At 40.9% G+C, this 20,838-nt stretch overlaps 2 long non-coding RNA genes across 2 annotated transcripts; both read left to right on the forward strand.

Annotated features, from left to right (window-relative positions):
• Window positions 1-7,935: 7,935 nt before the first annotated feature.
• Window positions 7,936-8,367, forward strand: LOC139436020 (uncharacterized). The gene is made up of 3 exons (XR_011645227.1): window positions 7,936-7,979; window positions 8,048-8,141; window positions 8,309-8,367. It is a non-coding gene; the product is annotated as an uncharacterized lncRNA (long non-coding RNA).
• A 465-nt stretch (window positions 8,368-8,832) lies between these two features.
• LOC139432891 (uncharacterized) lies at window positions 8,833-9,597 on the forward strand. The gene is made up of 2 exons (XR_011642476.1): window positions 8,833-9,040; window positions 9,466-9,597. It is a non-coding gene; the product is annotated as an uncharacterized lncRNA (long non-coding RNA).
• The last annotated feature ends 11,241 nt before the right edge of the window (window positions 9,598-20,838 follow it).

A 20,838-nucleotide genomic window follows, 5' to 3' on the forward strand; every position in this document is an offset into this window, starting at 1 on the left:
CTGTAAGTAAACACAAATGTAAACATACCATTTAATACCATCCTGAAACAGGAAATACATTGTGTGACAATTGATGTCAATCAAACTACAACTTGAAATAACACTTACATTTGAACGCAAATGTCCTTAAATTGAAAACTTTTTTTTTTTGTACGAGCAGCTCCTCCATCTACTTCGTGAATTGCAATGTGGCAAAACAGTGTGCATTAACAGCACCACAAATCGATTGTAGCAGATAAACATGCACAAAACCTTGGACAAATGAAATTTGTTATGAATTGAATGAAACACTAAGGGATCACCATTGTTTTACCATTAATCCTGAGAGGGACATGTCTGCAGATTGTATGACAATCTAAAATATGTTTTCAGTCTTTATTAAAGTTGTGGAAGGACCGACTTAGCATCCTTGGAGCAACACCAGCATGGCTAAAAACAAGCATGGACATTCATAGCTGTGACCACGTTTGCGTATGCATTCACACACAAACACAACCTCACAAACACTTAACCTCCATGCCAAATGTCAGACTCATATGGGCGAGACTGTGGCTGCCAAAGGGTAAGGAAAAGGTGCGGATGAATCCACAGAGCGAGGTTCAACGCTGCTGGTCGCTGCTAAAAGTGCAGGCATTGATGAATACATTCGTAAATTATAAAGTTGTGGTATGGTTGTCATGGTGGCTTCATCAAATCTGCAGCCCCCAAGCATAATGTTTGTATCCTTCTCTCTCTTTCTCCAGCTTTACTGAAATGACATTAAATTCAAAGCAGGATGCAGTTAAATGCCCTCTTGCATTTATGTTGACACACTGGCAGATGGTGTGTTCTGGTTATAGAACAAAGCTGACTTTATTGCAAACCGGCACATAGAGAGACAGCAAAAGGCTCATATGCAGGATCCCATCAGTGTGAACACTGCCATGTAAACACCTCTACATCACAACCATTGTTAAGTGAATTTATTTGACTGTCTTCCTGACCACATTTGTATTCCTTTGGTCAGTACCACAATGGCTCCAAGGAAATATGTTATACATTCAGCTCATTATTCACTATGTCTAATTAATTCTATATTCGAAACAGGGAAAGTGCAATTTAGCATCTCTTGCCGGTCCCTGTAGGGAAATCCATTTAGGTGCAATGTAAAAACCTCTTTGATGTAGAAATCTATTTTCATTGGTATCCAGAGCTGTTGATGTGCAACACAGCAGCTGACCCTCTGTTTTATATCCCAAAAGGAATTCGTTTTTGCTGCAGCCCCTGTAGCTATTATACACTTTATAATTTCAATTTCATTTTATTTTTCTTGGGTTTCGATGAATGTTTTTTGCATCTGCTCTCTCATTTAACAACTCTTTTACCAATTCATAAATACAGCAGGAGGATCATTAATGCCATGTAGGTATTCAAAAAACATTAAAAAAGTAAAATTAAAATGTAACATTTGAAATCACAAGACACAAGATAGAAAAGTATCTGTAACATTAAAGTATTTTAGCTTCAAATTACATTGAAACAGTGACAATAAACAGTGGTTTCAGTAGGTTATTTAGACCAGTGGTTCTCAACTGGTGGGTCGCGGACCCGTTTCGAGTGGGTCGCAGATGTGTGAGTGAAGAAAAAAAATGTTTTACTTTTTTTTTAACACATAATGAAATATGACCCCCGGTTTGATGATTGACAGGTCACAGAACAATGGGAGCTATCTACCCTTACCCACAATTTAAAGTAATTCACACAGACTCTCTCCTCTTTGCTCTTCTCTCTGTGTGGAGCAGCAAGTTCAGCTTCAGAACAAAGTGAAAAACAAACAATGGCATAAAATATTATTAATATGTCGGGTAGTGATAGATTTATTTATTTTCTTCTCAGAGTGTACCAGAATGCGTAGTTTATATGTTAGTATTTCAAAAAATCTCCTGGGAGAGGATCCCCCCAGACCCCCCTTCTGGGGTTGGGTTTTCAGCATGTGTGCCTTTTTATGTTAGTTCAGCTTTGATTCCATCATCTCATTAAACCTTTTTTAAAAGCATACTTTAGTTCTGTGAAGGGTTAGGGTTAGGGCTGAAAAGTGTATATATTACTGCACGATTTTTTGTTGAATAGATTTGAGTGGTTCAAAATGTCTGGTCGCGATCTATTCACTAAGGAAAAAGTGGGTCCCGAGGCCTGACCAGTTGAGAACCACTGCTTTATAAAGCACCAACACAACAAACTTCATCAAAATCCTACTAAAATCAAAGTACAGAATTAACTAAAGTCTATTTTTACTTAAATATCTGAAATAAAAAGCTGTTAGCCTGTAGGTGATATTGTTGGAAATATTGGTATTACTGATGTATCAATAGCCTCTTAGGCTTTCAGCATTTTGCCGTTGTAGCTGTAACAATATTTCTCTTTGAAACGTCATGGAGTATTAAGTAGCATATAATATAAACAATCAATTGAAGTACTATTACCTCTAGTGTGTACCTTAGAACAGTATTTTAGTTGAAGTAATCAGGTACTTTCCACCCCTGAAGCATAAACCTAAAATACACCAAAGTGATGGACACCAAGTTAGCTCACACATCTCCTCCTCAGAGGGTTTATTCACATGAGAGGAGAATCGCAGTTTTTCAATTAGTGTGTCCTACTTTTTCGAAACCTCTATGAGCAAAATAATAACACAAAAGTAAATCTCTCTACGGCAAGATGAGGGTAAGTAAGCAGCCTTCTTGTTATTGCATGAGGAGAGATTCGCCTTGTAGTGCTTGCTGTGGTGGTTTAATATTTAATGATCTTCTCTGACACCAGGAGCAAACCTCGGCAAACCACAACTGTGAAAAACCACTGAATATATTTAAGAATGCAACGTTGTTTCAAACTGGACTCTTTTAAAAACCGTGTCACACAAGAGAAGTTGATGCTTTTCTGGCGAGGTTAACAGCTGTTTTACATCCAAATGACAAACTGTGGGTCTGTTTGTTCTTATGTTTGTTTCTTTTTGGTTTCTTGGCCCTTAGCCGTCCAGTGAGAGGTCCAGATGACCCAAATCAGGGCCAATGAGAAGAAATCAGATCTCATCTGGTCTTCAATGTGGACACATGAAGGACCTCAGCTGGATGTGAGTTTACCACTGCATGCAAGCGCATACGAGCCAAAAACCCTCATAAGTTACACAACGAGTTACTTTCTAAAACTAGATCCTCCTTCATACAAAACACGTTTACTCTTTTAAAACGATTGCTTGCACTAAAGCAGCCCTCCCTGACGGATATTAGCATCAGCAGATTACAAAAAAAGTGAGAATTTCACATATTCAGCAGTTTAAAACTCTACATGACTACATTCTGTGGCCATACAATGGGAAAAGATGCAGGAAAATGGTTGCGTGTCTGTATGTCAATGTCGCTATATGTAAATATGTACTGTATATTGTGTAAGTCCTGTAAGAGTGAATTAGCATGACTTAGGCTTTACAGTTGCCAATAAAATAGAGCTGAGTTGTTGTCAGAATAACTGCGGTACATCTGCATTTTCCTGTATAGACGACTGTTTTGCTGTCATTTTGCTCAACTAAAAAGCTGAAAAATCCCATTAAATCTCTTTCAACATCCTTTATGTTAATGTCTGTGCCATACTGCAGGTCCTGCCCTAAATTCCTGACAGGCACTATTCCCAGTAATTAGGCTGACGCCAGCTCGGCTTTCAGATTCCCTGTGACAGAGTGTCAGGTATAAATAATATTTACAATAAACTCAGCCAGTAGAGCGAGTTCCTAAAGCGCACCAGCTCTTCAAACGACATCTAAACCCCCTAAACCCATTATTATTATCATTATTATTTTAATTTTGTTCTTGATTTTATTTTTGATTGTATTAATCTGTGTGAATCTTTGCTGTCCTGTTTTTCACACTTACCCTGTTGCTGATTGTACAACTGAATTTCCCCACGGGGATTAATAAAGGTCCATCTTATCTTATCTTATCATTTAGTCTTTCCTGTCCTTCAGTGTAACATGCAGCTGTGCCAAAGTAACTGATGTTGTTTGTTCTTTAGTGTTTTTGTATCTTTAGTGTTTTTGTATCTCTAGTATCCTGAGACTTCTATTTTCTGTCTTGTTTAAACTTGTTATGTGTAGGGGAGCAGGATTTGTACTTTCCACTCTTTTTTTTACCATTAAAAACAAAATCACTGTGCACTATGTTGGATCTTTAGCTCTGTTATAGGCCGACCTGGGAGTGAGGATGTGTTGGTTTCAGAAAGAAAGAAGTTGAACTCCCTGCTTCACATGTTGCCTCTGGTTGAACTCGGTGTTGTCGCACCACATACAAAAGAAGATGATGTAATCTAGATTGAAGCCATGGAAAAATGTCTCCCCTCAGCTTCATGCCCACTTGTCTGGAGACTTCAAGCTCCATTATTGTTACGGGTTAGCTCAGTGACATTTGGCTACAACTCTGAATATTCATAATACCCAAAGTGCGCCGTGAATGATCAGCACGCCTGACATGCTCAATGTTCAAACGTCAGCTGTGACTGCTCTGAACTGTGAATTACATTTCAGTAAATGAAATACCAAGAGAACTCTTGTTGTGTTTGTATGTCAGAAGACTTATTAACAGAGGATGGTGTTTGATAGTTGTTTCCAGCCTTATTGGCTTGTGACACCTCCTCACTGGCGACATGTGTCCGAATAACAGGGTAGAACAATAGTTTTACCAATGGAGATATGTGTAATAAAGTCACTTTAGAAAGACATATTTTTAAGGGATTTTGGACAGCACATACTGTACCTGAAGTTAAAGTATTGTGTTTTTATACTATTGCAAAGTTATGAGAGGTAATGAAATGATGCAATCAAGCACTACACGCTGCTCTTCAAATATTCTCAAAAATAGAAAGGGGGTGATGTTCAGTGCGATCATGTCTCTCAGACTTGCTAAACAGTGCAGAATTTCCAAGGTGACGGGAAGCTCGTAAACAAAAACAACCCCCTTGTTCTTGTAGTGAGGATGAAAGTAAGTGTCTCTGTCAAAATAAGAGAGGAGATCCTGATGGTTTTCTTAGTAATTATAACTAGGCGAGATTTAAAAAATGTATGAGAGAAGGAATCACTCAAGTTAAACCACACTCATCACTGACAGAAATGCTCCTATGTTTATAACGTACTACCACCTCTCTCTCAGTCAGTTATTGTGTATGTGTCTGTTAACAACGATATATACGATGACAGTGTCAACAATTAACACAATCTGCATGCCTAATACAACGGGCAAACCACGGACATGGACTTAATGATGTAACCTTGCATGCAATAAAACCCTTGCATGGTGATTGGTGTTATCTTGTGAAGCGACAGACAGCTAAAAAGGTCAACCACGAAAGTCCTAGACAGCATGCGATACTAAAAGGCTGCCATGACCTTCAGGCTGTGGCAATGTGGCATTCTGGGAAGAGGAGAATGGCGTTTTCATGTGGAGAGCAATTGAAACACTGTTTTGTAATTAGTGGAGATTTTTATTCGTGATTAATTTCAATAATGCACTGCTGTAGCGTGTTTTATAACAGATGGGAAAGACTGCAAAAACAGAGAGCGAAGTTTAAAAAAAGTATGTTTTATAATTAAATAGAACCAATGTAGGTGCAGAAAATCGTTCATTATCACTTGTAAATGTTTATTCGACCTTTTACGCTATCACAGTTTAGAGGATCAATAGTTCGCAACTGGTGCCTTATCAAGAGATAATCAAATGCAGCCTGACTGCTCCCCTCATGTTTTTAAATGTATTCACTTGTCCAGAGGCACAAACTATAAAGTAAGGTTAAATGGTGAGTGTCTTTCAGGTGGATTAACAACTTTCCACATGTGGGCAGAAGAAGAGAAGGAGAAAAGGAGAATAATTCATAGTATGAGACCAAAGGTTTGAAATTGTGATCATTTATGTGTAGCTTGTCCTTAAAAATAAACGTGTCAATAGGTGAAGATGCATTCAGAAATCATGTATGGAGACCAAAAGTGTGTTAAACTTTAATAAGACCATAAAACCATAAAACATAATTAAATATGTGATTCAATTGGTAAGACGCATGCTAAAACCTTCATGCAAGCATGTAAATAACCATAGGGAATGGTCACTCTTTTTCGTGGTGATGGTTCATTACGGTGGAATCGCTGCGATGGGAGAAATGGCTCCAGTGGATAAAGTACACCAGTGCAAGTTTTTGGTGTCAATTTTCAACTTTGGAGAACTTCGACCTGCAAATTCACATGATCGACCAAAAACAAGGTGTCCTGACAGGGCCGACCTTTGAGGTGACAGAGGGCCGGAGAGTCCAAAAAATAGGAAGCTATCATCACTTATTAGCCGTGTTGCAGCAATCACTGTTTAACCTTCTGTGTCAGGCTGAAGACTGTCCCAAAAAAGAGCAATGGTTGGCAGACAGTTATGGGAAAGGAGCACATGGTACAAACTATTGAATAAACAGTTCAAACCGTTAATGACCTAGCTAAACTAACTCACGTTTAACACGTTTGTTAGCTTGGAGAGCTATTTTTTTCCTGTCCTGTAAATCATTTATTAAAGAAATATGTACAATGGTGAACAAAATGCAAGTTAGAGTAAGCTGAACAGTTAATGCATTCGTATTGGTAGTTCAAATAAACGCTAAATCCCTAATAATGATAGATTTATCCCAGTTTTCTTTTTTTTACATCACTTTCATTGCCTACAAATATTTTAGAATCAATATTTGGGTTGAAACCTCTGACTTTAAAACACATTATATTCTGGTCTAAAGAACGAGGACAGATATCGTTTTTTTCATCTCTAAATGTCCAACCAAAGAAATCTATGTGAAGATCAAAGCCTAGATAAGTTCAACTACAACATAAGGCCGCTCGCATTATTGCTGGGTAATTGCCCTGCTGCACTGCTGAAATGTCACGGCTGCTCTTCTCCCAGGTGGGCTATTCCAACAACTAATAAATGCCATTGCCCCTCTCTCAGCACCAAAGCACATGATATGATATGGCACAACACTCGTAAAAATCAGCGGACGTGAGTGACACACCTCACCGCAGATGTAATTAGCAGCACTTATCAAGATCTAATTTTCTCACTGCTAACATTGGGACTAATTTGTTACGTGACTGGTATTTAAGTGCTCTTTGTAATCAGATAGCTTTAAAGGTCCCCTATTATACTGTTTTTCATCAATATATTATACGTCTCAGATATATACAAAACATACCAAACAGATCATGCATTGTACCATCCCATAAACCCCTCTGTTTCAGCCCTGTTTCAAAAGTGCTGATTCTCTGTTTGTTACTTTAGATGAAAATATAATATATTGGCTAATGGTTACACCAGCGCCATATAGACTGAGAGTTACGACATCTCAGTTCACTCCAATGGACCACTTTTTTACAGCAATGGCGGATCGTGGAGCCTCTCAATCGTTCTCCGGAAGTTAGCGCCAAGGCTAGCAGAGCTGTGGAGTTGCAGCATAATAGACCGTTCGTGACAGACTTTTAAAGGTAAGAAGAAGTTTAAAGATTTATATTGCGGATATTATCAGTACATCTGATTCAAATTAACATGTGTATTAAAGGATGTCAGTGGATTATCCCTAAATTAGTAGATTTAGGGAACGTTTACAGATAACAGATTAAGCTAGGATACCGAAGTAAGTTAGCAACACACGTTGAACAGCCTTTTAATTGTACATTCCGTTCTCTTAATGTCATTTCTTCCCACGTTGTTGAATTAGAGAAGAGGGGCTTCTAAACGGGATTGTATGCGGGGGTGGAGGGAGTTAAATATTAGATAAATATAACTTTGGTGCATGTAAGAGTGAGTGTTTTTAGCAGAGCCATATTGTGTCCTTGTGATTCTGTTGATTATTACCTGTCTGTATAATGTTGCAGCTCAGCTGATTCTGGATTGATGGCAAAGGGAGAGGGACTTAAGTGAGAGTGAAAACACAAGGTAAGTTTAATACTACTGTTTTATAAGTAAGCATACTAAACATGTATTCTATCACTGTATTATGGCAGGTGGAGGGGCAGTGATGTTACAGGTGGAGGAGCAAAACTGCAAGACTGCAAACTCACAAGACAGAGAAATCAAAGTGTGTTCTCCAGAGAAGAGGTTGATTTCACTTCAATTTTTTATTTCATATTTTCTAAAGATGTGGAAATGGCAACAACAAAAAAACTTGAGAGCTGTAACGAAGACAACTGTAACAACATGAGTAGAGAGCCCCCAAGGTTTTTCAAGTCCCTCTCTTACTCCATTTTGCCAACCCAAACGGCCAGGTACATGACGGGACACCTTGCTTGTTTTTGTTGTTTGCGCTCCTCTGGCTGGGTGCTGGCCGGTGGAGGGCAGTGATCCCTTCCCTTCTTCCCTCAATCTTTGAGACTACTGTAAGTAGAAGACATGGCACTGTACATTTTCGAACATTTAAAATATTATACCACTTAAAAATAAGAAATATTACTTTTGTTACTAAGAGTTCATACTTATTATACCTGTGTCACCTTTCACACTATAGCTGTTGGAGAGGCTAAGCCAACGCTTTAAGCCTCTGAGGATCCGCTTGGTGGGTGTAATTGACGCACACAAGTTTGCTGCCGAATAAAGGTCAGAAACAAAGTTTCCAGTTTGAAACAGACCATTTATTTCCATTTTACTGGTTTCCATTTACTTGCTTCTTTCCATATTCACCACACGATATTACCGTTTACACAATACCTTTGCTTTGCTTGTAATCCCGTGTTTGTGTGTGTGTGTTCTCCGTGTGTATTCTCCGTGTGTGCTCCTTGTGTGTGTGTTCCGTGTGTGCTCCTTGTGTGTGTGTTCAAAAACTGTATGGGCCTTCTGGCGGAACCTCTCCCCAACACACATAGGTTCCTACCTTTATACCCACAGTTAATTGGCTCCTACAGCTGTGATCATGAGCTATGGGCTTTGTAGATACAGGTCCCGGGGTGAATCGTGGTGCAGGGGCCCTTCTCTTTTTGACCACAGGGCGATGCACGAAGATGGTGGGTATAGCCTCTGCTCTCAGCCTAGTCTTGCCCTTTTTTGTCTTGACAAACTGGTCTGCATCAAAATGTGCCTGCGGAGTGACTTGAGGTTACTTCACACACAGAACAACTCAGTTTTGTCTGCCCACATACATATTCCATAGTGGTTGAATACACAGTATTAGGAAACACTTTATACTTACTGGACATGTTATACTCATTACATACTGTATATAAAATATGACCAAGAATGTGAGACAACTTTATAGAAATTCATATCACATCTGTTACTGATGCCATTTGTCATACTTTGTTAAACTCACAAATAATAAAGTTCCATAACTTCAGTTGGGAACAAAGACCACACCTTATCTCCCCAAGGCAATAGGTGTGCTATATAGGTGTGTATAACCCTTTCTCCTGTCTGTTACTCCCTCTTTCAGCACAAGAACCAGAGGGGGATTCAATGGAGCCTGAATACCTGCACTGAGACCCTCACCCTGCACCCTGAGTCTCAACTCTGTGTTTTTCAAGCCTTTCCCTGTTTTTTTGTATTAAACAAAACATGAAGCTTTCCCAATGGTGTGGTTTTCGTTTTGTGAAAAAGTGCAAATGCAATGTTTGTATATAATTACCTCACATATTTTTTTGCTGTTGGTCGTGAAATTGCTCCTGCTGACTTGAGCCAGCCATTTTTTCCTCCGCTCTGTGTCAGTGGGGAAGCCGTACATTCGTACTCCTTTCTCGGAGCGATTGGAGCATCCCCAGGCAGCACAGCAAACCATGGTGGCGACTAGGAGGCAGCACAGCAAACCAGGACAACACGGAGGAAAAGGCACCGACAAACTGCATGATATGCTATTCAATGTTTATTGAATTCCATGTATTTGCAATGGATGTTCCTAAAACAACACATTTAACATCATCATCATCATCATCATCATGCTGCTGCTGCTGCTAGTCCTTTGATAGTCACCTGTCGGTCTCCTGTCCTTTCTGAAAGCCATAGAGATGACATTAGTCATTTAGATAACTTGTGTCCTCAATTACCAGGGGATTACTGAAACTACCATGAATTTAAGAAAATGGTAGAAATTAATCTAATCTGAATTTTAAAGCATTACTTTAGATCCCCTCCCTCTAAATATATCAATAAACATTAGAAAGTGATGCTCCTGACTACCATACAAGTTTAAGAAGATAATATTGGTTTTAAAGAATTCAAAGCTATAAATAAACAGCAACAGGCTCTTTAACCAAGGCCTAACATGTAAACTAGTTGTTCACACTAATCCTAATATTATTACTTAATATTAGCAAATTCTATTTTATTTTTTAAAACATTGATGTAAATACATACACATATCGATTTGTTGTATACATATTACAAATCAAAACCTTTATTCACTAATAATTACTAACAATCGTAGTTCTATCTCCTGTTATCAATGCATTCACATGGATGAACTTCCGGGGAACGATCCTCATCTACATGAACCACGTGACGATAACCGTTTTTGGACTTCCGTTGTCGTAACTCTTCTATCTATATGGCGCTGGGTTACACAAGCCAAAAAATCATTATGACATCATAAAGTGGCCAAAATCTGGTTGGACAGGTTTTTATATAAATGGATCAGGACAAAAAGAGAGAGAATCTTTTTTCCTGAAACTTTCAGAATCTCTTTACACGGAGGGGACACATGTTTATGCATGAAATACATTTTTGCACAATAGGTGACCTTTAAGGGGATTAACAGGTCTTTGAACCAGACCAACAATAGAGGTTTTGTTATGGCCTATAGGATTTTGGACCCCAAAGCAAAAGACTGGAGAGAGATGGTCGATAAACAAAAAGCTTTATTCAAGCAGAGAACAAACAATACGGCAGTGGAGTCAGGAAGTTGGCTGGCAAAAATCCAAACAATAATCCAAACAACGAGGAGAGCAGCGAGACACACCGGAGGGTCGAAACACAGAGGAATTATCTGGCAGGGAAGTGGCATGAGGACCGGGCTTTTATATCTACAGGTAAAGAGGTGAGTGGAAACAGGTGTGCCTCGTCTGCTACTGGGAGGAGCCAGCCAACTCCCTGTCACACACCAGCCCTGCAGAGGAAAACAGAAAAGAGAGGGGTGAGACAGGAAATAGCACACAAAAGCACACAACAAAAATACAACTAAACAGAATCATAACAGTACCCCCCCCCTCAACGGACGCCTCCTGGCGTCCTACCAGGCCTGTCCGGGTACCTCTCATAAAAGTCCCTAAGGAGAGCAGGGTCCAAAATCAGGGAGCGGGAGACCCATTGACGCTCCTCTAGTCCGTACCCCTCCCAATCCACCAAGTACTGGAACCCCCGGCCTCGCCTTCGTACATCCAACAACCGCTGGACGGTGAAAGCAGGATGATTGTCAATACTCCGGGGGGGAGGAGGGGGGGAGGCCGGAGGGCTCAGAGGACTGGAGGAAACTGGTTTGAGAAGTGAGACATGAAATGATGGGTGGACATTCAAGGAAGCAGGCAGCTTGAGCCTAACCACAGCGGGGTTAATTATCCGTTCAATGACAAATGGGCCAATGTACCTGGGTGCCAGTTTGCGGGAGTCAGTCTGGAGTGGCAGATCACGGGAGGACAGCCAGACCTTCTGACCGGGCTGGTAGTCCGGGGCTGGAGTGCGATGGCGGTCTGCAAGCCTCTGGTTGCGAGCAGCAGTGCGAACGAGAGCTGCCCGAGCTTCATGCCAGACTCTGCGGGCCCGCCGAAGATGCCCCTGTACTGAGGGGACTGCCACATCCCTCTCCTGGGCGGGGAAGAGAGGGGGTTGGAACCCAACAGAAGCCATAAATGGAGACATTCCTGTGGCGGAGCAAACCAGGGAGTTGTGGGCATATTCAACCCAAGGCAGGTGGGAGGCCCAGGAGACTGGATGGTGAGAAGAGACACAGCGAAGGGCTGCCTCCAGGTCCTGATTCGCACGCTCAGTCTGACCGTTGGTCTGCGGGTGGTAACCTGATGACAGACTGGCCGACGCCCCCAATGCCTGGCAAAAGGCTTTCCAGACTCGAGAGGCAAATTGCGGACCCCTGTCAGAAACAATGTCCAGAGGAATGCCATGCAATCTAAAAACATGCTGGGTGATTAGTGTAGCAGTCTCCAGAGCAGAAGGTAACTTAGGTAGGGGAACGAAGTGTACGGCCTTGGAGAAGCGGTCAACAATCGTCAGGATAACTGTATTTCCTTCCGATGGGGGAAGACCCGTCACGAAGTCCATGGCGATGTGAGACCAAGGCCGATGAGGAATGGGAAGAGGGCGGAGAAGACCAGCAGGGGCGCGGTGGGATGCCTTACTGCGGGCGCAGATGGAGCACGCGGCGACATACTTCTTGGCGTCAGAGGACATGGAGGGCCACCAGAAGCGTTGTTGGATGAGGCCTAGAGTCCGAAGTGCTCCTGGATGGCAAGCTATCTTAGAATCATGTCCCAACTGGAGCCCTGAAGATCTGGCGTGCGGTGGAACGAACAGCCGACCCAGTGGACAACCCTCAGGAGCTGGATGGTCCTCTTGTGCCTCCAGGACCACCCTCTCAACCTCCAACCTGGCTACTCCCACCACACAGGAGGATGGAAGAATGGTTCCTGCGGATGGCTCCTCAACCGGAGGAGCGAACTGACGTGACAGGGCATCTGCCTTGATGTTCCGTGAGCCTGGCCGATAGGTGAGGGTGAAGCTGAACCGGCCCAGAAAAAGTGCCCATCGAGCCTGGCGAGAGTTGAGCCTGCGAGCAGAACGGAGATAAGCTAAGTTTCTGTGGTCCGTCCATACCACAAACGGATGAGTTGTGCCTTCAAGCCAGTGCCTCCATTCCTGCAGGGCTAAGACTACTGCCAGAAGCTCCCGATTTCCCACATCATAGTTTCTTTCTGCCGGGGAGAGCCGGCGGGAAAAGAAGGCGCAGGGATGCAACTTCTGGTCGAAGGCTGAGAGCTGGGAGAGGACTGCCCCTACACCAGTGTCGGAGGCATCCACTTCGACCACGAAAGGGGCTGAAGAATCAGGGTGAGATAACACAGGAGCAGAGGAAAACAAACACTTCAACATAGCAAAAGCAGCCTCAGCTTCAGATGACCACACAAAGGGAACCTTAACTGAGGTGAGCTTGGTGAGTGGGGCGGCTGCTCGACTATAGTCACGAATAAACCTGCGGTAAAAGTTGGCAAAACCAAGAAACCTTTGGAGTTGCTTTCTCGTTGTAGGAGTGGGCCATTCGGCCACTGCCATGACTTTGGCAGGGTCGGCTCTGACCTGTCCCTTCTCCACCACAAAACCCAGGAACTCAGCCTTAACATAAAGTCTGTTCTCCAGGAGTCTCTGCAGCACCAACCTCATGTGTTGGACATGTTCTTGGGGGTCACGAGAGAAAATGAGGATATCATCAAGATACACAAAGACAAATCTGTTAAGCATATCACGAAGGACATCGTTAATGAGTGTCTGAAACACAGCAGGGGCGTTAGTTAACCCAAAAGGCATAACTAAATATTCAAAATGTCCCAGGGGCGTCTTAAACGCAGTCTTCCACTCGTCTCCCTCCCTTATCCTAACTAGGTGGTAGGCATTTCGGAGGTCCAACTTAGAGAAGATGGTGGCTTGATGGAGGAAACCAAAAGCTGAGTCTATGAGCGGAAGAGGATACTTTGTAGGGCTTGTTCGTGCTGCCCCACACGAGCTCCCTGTGTCGAAATAGCTTGCTTCAATCTCTCAGTCTCTGCGGGGTCCATGCTTTGGCCAGATAATTCTGTTACGGCCTATAGGATTTTGGACCCCAAAGTAAAAGACTGGAGAGAGATGGTCGATAAACAAAAAGCTTTATTCAAGCAGAGAACAAAAAATACGGCAGTGGAGTCAGGAAGTTGGCTGGCAAAAATCAAAACAATAATCCAAACAACGAGGAGAGCAGCGAGACACACCGGAGGGTCGAAACACAGAGGAATTATCTGGCAGGGAAGTGGCATGAGGACCGGGCTTTTATATCTACAGGTAAAGAGGTGAGTGGAAACAGGTGTGCCTCGTCTGCTACTGGGAGGAGCCAGCCAACTCCCTTCTCACACACCAGCCCTGCAGAGGAAAACAGAGAAGAGAGGGGTGAGACAGGAAATAGCACACAAAAGCACACAACAAAAATACAACTAAACAGAATCATAACAGGTTTTATGGTATCAAAACTCAAATCACATTGTATTTTTATGTTCTGGAATATGTATTCTGCTATAGACAGGAGTTTAAGTAAATAAACAGTATTGTACAACATATTTCTGCCTATTTAACATGTGTGGCATCATCACGTATAATCTTAAAGTCTTTATAACAAATAAATCAATTTAGGAAATCAAAGTCAATCTCCTGTAAGACATCCCAATTTCCTTCCACAAGCAGAAAAACTGTCTCCAACGCATGACTATTTGGCTTTAATTTCAGACAGCAATTACCAAAGACCTTATCTCGTTTATATGGTAATAACACCTCTGATGTCGGGCCTGGCAGTGCAGATCGAGCTAAGCAGGGATGGCCCTTCGTGGCCAGGGCTCGTTCACTTAGTTCTCCTGCCTGACTGAGGTCAGCGTCTGAGGGGATCGGGCAGCAGCGCCAGCCTGTGTGCTGGGGAAATTTAATTTACTGAGACATATTGTTGGAAGCACTTACAGAGGTAATATGTAGTCTTTTTTTTAGATGCTGGACACAAGGAGTAGCTTGACCTTCAGCTGTGTTTATTAGTTACAGGAATGTTGTTGTCCATTATGGCAACAACAAAAATGGAAATTACTGATATTAAATCCTAAGAGTTGAGCACAAAAATAGAACTATATTGACATTGTTTTGACATTGTATTAAGTGATAAATTAAAGCAATTGACTTTTGTATTAAACTGTCCTTGAAATAGATTGAATAGCTATCAATATATTACCAATTATAACTAGACATGTCAAGCTCTTATTAGGCTAACTGACTTACTGCCTTCAGTAACTCAGCGTAACGACTAATGCCAAAGAGGTATTTTGTGTGGTTAAGTTAAAACTTATCCCAAAAGCCTTTTATCTTGTTATGTTGCACATTGGAACACAGGCATTACACCTCAATTGTGCCTCTGAGTATGAGGTATGGGTATGGGTATGCTAAGCAACCAAGCGGGGTCATGTAAGCACAAAAAAGGTCTCCACGCAGTAAAAGGAGAAAAGTGCTGTTTCTTTATATGGACCATCAACTGGTGAGGAACTTCAGCTTCAGTCTTTTAGGGTAATATTATGCATGTAGCCTTCAAGTGCTTTTTTTACTGGGTAATTATATTAAAATGAGCCGGTCTGAATCATTTAAAAACAAGCCGAATCATTGCTCGCTAAAATCTGCCAGCAATAGCTGTTGTTTAAACCAGAAAATCAGTCACCTTAGAATTCGAAATTAGAAGCCTAGGTTTTTGGAATCAGTGACGCATTGTTAAGTGGTACGTTTAAATTGTAAGTAGTTCAAAGGAGGACACGACTTAGTGAGCAATCATCTGCTGATGGCCTCAAAGTAATAAATATGCATTAAACAAAATGTAATATATTTTGTCAAACATGTTTTTAATATGAAAGTGAATACAAAATCAATCAGTATTCGAGAAGGAAGGGAGAAGAGAGAAGTTTTAAGTAAGATTATTACTAATTTCTCATTACTAATCAGTATTCCATAAATAACATCTTGCAAGTCTTTAAGGAAATAGGTTTTTTTGGCAAATGGGATGATAATTCTTTCATTTTTGCCCAGAATGGATTACCAGAAACTTGGCAGGGGAGGCCACGGCTGAGGTGTGATTTGAATATTCACCTGAAGCAGTGATATCCATGTCAGACTGTGATAGCTGTAGCTAATGGGAGTTCAGGCAGAGGTCAAAGGAGGTGGGACATGTGCAGCGACCATGATAGGTAAGAGTAATGAGATATATCAGAATATCTCCGAAAGCTGAACTCAGTTTATTAAAACTTGTATGCGATAAGAGCTCTTTTAAATATAAAAGAATCTGTTGTGTTTCTCATATTGTGTTATTAGTGTATGTACAGCATGTTCCTCTGACACTCCTTCAGTGTTCCCTGCATGTTCAAAAATCTGCACCATTTTCCACACAGTAGTATGACGCCATTAATGAGAAGAACTGTATCGATTTTCAATGAAACTGCTGCTTTGTCGCATTTCCTTACCATTGGTTAGGGAGAGGCTGCCCAATTCAATTTTTACTAGTAGGATTTTTCATCTCTCTCTCTCTCTCTCTCTCTCTCTCAAGGGGACATGTCATTAACTCTTTACTCCACTGTTTGGCATCTGCTGCTGCACCCGTAGTTTAGTTGAAAAAATAAAAAGGGAAAACATGGAAAAGTCCATTTCGTTTGCACTACACTTACTACTTCATGCATTTACAATCTCAAAAACGTTGTGTTCCAAAACATGATTTTTTTGCGTGAACGATCTCGACCGTCACCTCTCAACAAGTCCTTGTGGCGCACACACTCCCACTTCCAGATGAGAGTTGACAGCCTGTGTTTCATGCTGCGTTTTAAGCTCATTTTGGCTCAAACAATCTTGACAGGTCTTAGGGGAGCTCTGAGCACCATCAGGGATGTCACTGCTCTCACTGAGTTTCGTATGTTGGTGGTCTTTTTAACAGGCGTAACCTTTCTCCTTTTTAGCAGGTGGTTGAGCTAACACTGTGCCTCTGGATGGAGCTCAGACTAAAGTCCTGTTTGACTTCGGGCAACTGTGACTGTCATTTTCAGTTCAATTCTGATGGGGGCAAAAACAGTAATGTACATTTAGGGAGCTACACTGTGACACGCAATAATATATAAGCACTTTTGTTACTTACCTAAATGTGATTTTGTATTCAGATGAGTTTTTGCAGACTAGGGTTTACAGCCAAAGCTACAGGGCTCAGTGTCTCTACTAGCCTCCTGCCCGACCTGTACATTCCTGATGTAAACTAGGTCAGTGCAAAGAGAGAGTGAGCGAGATGAGTGCTGCTGGGAGCATTGAATTATTCAGCCCGCTCCCACTGAGCTCTGATAACACAAGCAGAACAACAGCAGCGTGGAGCTCTGTGAAAGACAGCTGGGGGGGGAAATCTTTTGAAATGGGCAAAACGTCACACTCTGGTTTATTTGCTTATTTACATGGAACAATATGAAAAGAAGAGATGATATGCATCGATTTCTCAGACATTTTCTTATAAAACAATGAAAACATATTTTTATGTTACACATATTTCACAATAAATTGGTAAAATTAGTCTGGAGCTAGAAGTTTTCCAATGGATTTTCAGATAAGAAAATGAAAAACGCTGAAATCTCGAACCCGCTCCTGCTTCACCCTCACATAAACCCCATTTTAAGGCTTTGATCAGCATGACCTGCCCTATGTCAGAGTATGTTTACTACTTTCCTATTATGTGCAGAGGTTGTTAACTTTTACAACCTTCTTTTGAATGACGGGGAAGTGCACACATCTTCACAAAAAACTGTGGAGGATATCTCCTTTTTTTCCATCATGGACTTTCTGCCGTGTCTGCCCGATCCAAGAGAATTAGATGTGGACGCAGGCGACGTGCTCATAAATCTTGTAAACACCGAGGTAACGTGTTTCAAACTTGCTTACCAGGTGTAATTTGTCAAGAATAGGTAACACTATTCCACACAGAGCACATCCTTCTGCTTCAGTAGCTCGCTGCCGCCGTTAGGGTTCGGTGTTTAGTGTTGCATCTCTACATCAGGCACAGTTATTATCAAGACAAGCAAGGTGTCTTCACTCACAACCACAGTACTATTTTGAGTTATTATATTTGAATGGGATCTTTACATTTTTACACACAATTCCTAATCTTCAACTGTCCATTCCAATATGTATATGCTCAGATCATGGGTCTTTGACAGGGATCCGTGACCCCTAGGTCACCCCTATTTTATAAACTTGGTATTGTAGCACCATAAAAGGTATTTTGATATGTGGCACTAAAGACTGGTCGAGACTATTGGTCCCCATTATTGTTTTATAATGTTTTTAAAAGTTGTTGTTTTACTAAACTATTTAAACTAAAATAGAAATAGGCATTACAGTACCATAAATCCAACATTATTTGCACAGATTAGTACTGAGATATTTTATGCAAAATACAAATTGAATAGAATAATACAAAAGTGTTATCATGCAGAAATATAAACAGCACTAACAAAGATATGACAAAGACCTCAAACAAGAGGTAAATTATTAATTAAAAAACCCATTGTCAGGTACAATTTTGTCCATTTATAATATATATACACAAAGATAGTGACCTGCCAGATATTTATATGAAAATGTATACTTTTGTGCCTGTTTGCCAACAATGCTGGAAATGTAGCAGTAAAAATCACCAGGGCTTGTGCATGCTGTAAATGACGAAGAGGGCTTTCTGTTGGCTTTAAGTGCATTTTAATTAGGGGCAAACATTTAGCCAATAATGTTGCACTAATCACACATGAGTAAATTCCCTCCCTGGAGTCTGATACACTGCAGAGAATATCCTCAATGTGAAGAGGAATTCATAGTGAACCTATCTGATATGAAACATTTATGTCTGATTTTTACGATGTCACAAAACTGTGTTGAGACTGCTTTTTTTGGGTAAGGCAAAATGTTATTTCTTGCTGAAGTTCTATTAAATATCTTCTACTGGAGTTAGTAAATTATATGTTGTGGCTAGCTATGGCTACTATGCTGTCATTTAGCAATCCTTGTTCAGGGTAGAGGTTAGCAAATGGTTGATTATGAGTTTAACCCTCAATCGAATCTGCTTTATTCTGAGCGGGTGTGGTGTTTGCAGATGTGATTAACGGAGTCCTGGTAACATAAACAACACAAATCTATGCGAGCTCTCGAAAACATGTTTTCAAAGTCTTTAAAGCCAAAATATGATTTGAATTGGATGTCAATTATCCTCTTATGTTCAGGACTCTTCCTATGTTTTGTAAAACTTATGTTACACTTTGAAATTCATTTAATGCCATTTTCACTTCAGTTGAAAGTGCTGTTTGTTTGCGATATACTTTATTGGGATAATACCTAAGGGCTGTAAAATTAAAATGCAGGAGGCTGTTTATGTAACACAATGTTGAATTAGCAGAAGATTAACCACAGTGTGAAGAAAATGTGCTGCACACTCCTGAAAGTGCAGGTGGCCCTTGCAAGAATATATATAGTAAGATGGGCATGATAATAGAACTGAGTTACCTTCACCTCCTCCACACCTTTGGCACTACTCTCCCAACGCTCCTCTATATACACACACACACACACACACACACACACACACACACACACACACACATACACACACACACCTCCCTGCTCTCTTTTTATTAGAATCTGGATCTTTCCTCCTCTCTGTCACATTGGCTCTGTCATAGCTTGTGATCCAAACCCCTCTCCTGTTCGCTTCAGTTACATAAACGCCACATACTGTTGAAACCCTGAACAATATTTTTAGACTGGCAAAGACAGGGCCGATAATGATGCCAGCCATCAACAGTCCTATTATATAACATGGTGAGGGGGTTGTGCATATGCATGGAACTCTTTCAAATGCACACTATACTTTTCCCATATCTGACAGGCAGGTACTAGCATACACAGTAAACACTGAGCTGTGTTTCTGTATGTCATGCATTCAATCCATACTTGTTTTTATAGAGAAAAAAGTATGCTTTCTACAACTCACCACATGCTCTGTTGTCTGACAACTCAAATGTGGATGTTTTCTTTATTTTTAAGCCAACTGTGAAAGTTTTCCTTTTTTTTAAATCACTTGAAAAAGAAAGATTTTGTTGTAATCCACATACATTTTTTAAGGACGTGGGGATTTGAGAAGGTCAGCACGCAATCCCTGACCCCAAGGACTTTATCAATAAATAGTAAGGTTTTTAGTGCAGCTGTGTATTCAGTGCCATCTGTGGCCTGTCAGAACCATGGACAGCATCAAACCTCGGTTGTTTCCTCTTTTGGTTCCTCTGTACTTTACCTCTGCTTTCAAAATGTTCTTGAAACAGAAATACCAAGGGAAGAAATCAGATCAAGTTTCATATTCTCTCAGTTGTTCAGACAGAAAGTAAAGGAAAAAGGACAGGAAATCAGGTGCTGTTCAGCAGCTGTTTTTCACACAGTGCAAACAATATTTTAGCAGCATAACTTCTTATTTGGCTATAATGGTTTGTGGATTTGTTTTGTAAGAATAAAAGCTTGGTTTGCAATTTACCGTGCTATTGTACACATGAAGGAAAAAAACAAAATGGATCTGTTCAAGACATTGTGTTATTCCAAGACTGTAATGCCAGTATGACTGAAACTGAAAGCTGAATTTCTTTGAGCACCGGCAAATACACACATCAGCCTGATCAACATTATTGCAGAGCAAACACAAGACTAATTTTCATTATCATAGTTCGGCATTTTAATATGTACAACACCACACGGCTGAGCCTAATGGGAATGTCATTAGTTTCGCAGGTATTTTGTCATAAACCCAAGTATTAGAAATGCAAATGTTGACCTGCTAATGATGATACAGGGAAAGTGAATTGATCACAAGTACATTTATCATAATTAATCTTATAGGGAAGCATACACTTTAGCATTACATTTCATGGCAATGCACCCTGCAGTTTGGGATATATTTCACTTAAAACACAAATGTCAACTGGTAAGTGGAATTACATGAAAAAGTCAGTGGGATTAATTTTTCTAGGAATCATGGATA

The sequence above is a fragment of the Pseudochaenichthys georgianus genome, chromosome 22 (assembly GCF_902827115.2).
Source record: "Pseudochaenichthys georgianus chromosome 22, fPseGeo1.2, whole genome shotgun sequence".
In the NCBI taxonomy this organism is placed as follows: Eukaryota; Metazoa; Chordata; class Actinopteri; order Perciformes; family Channichthyidae; genus Pseudochaenichthys; species Pseudochaenichthys georgianus.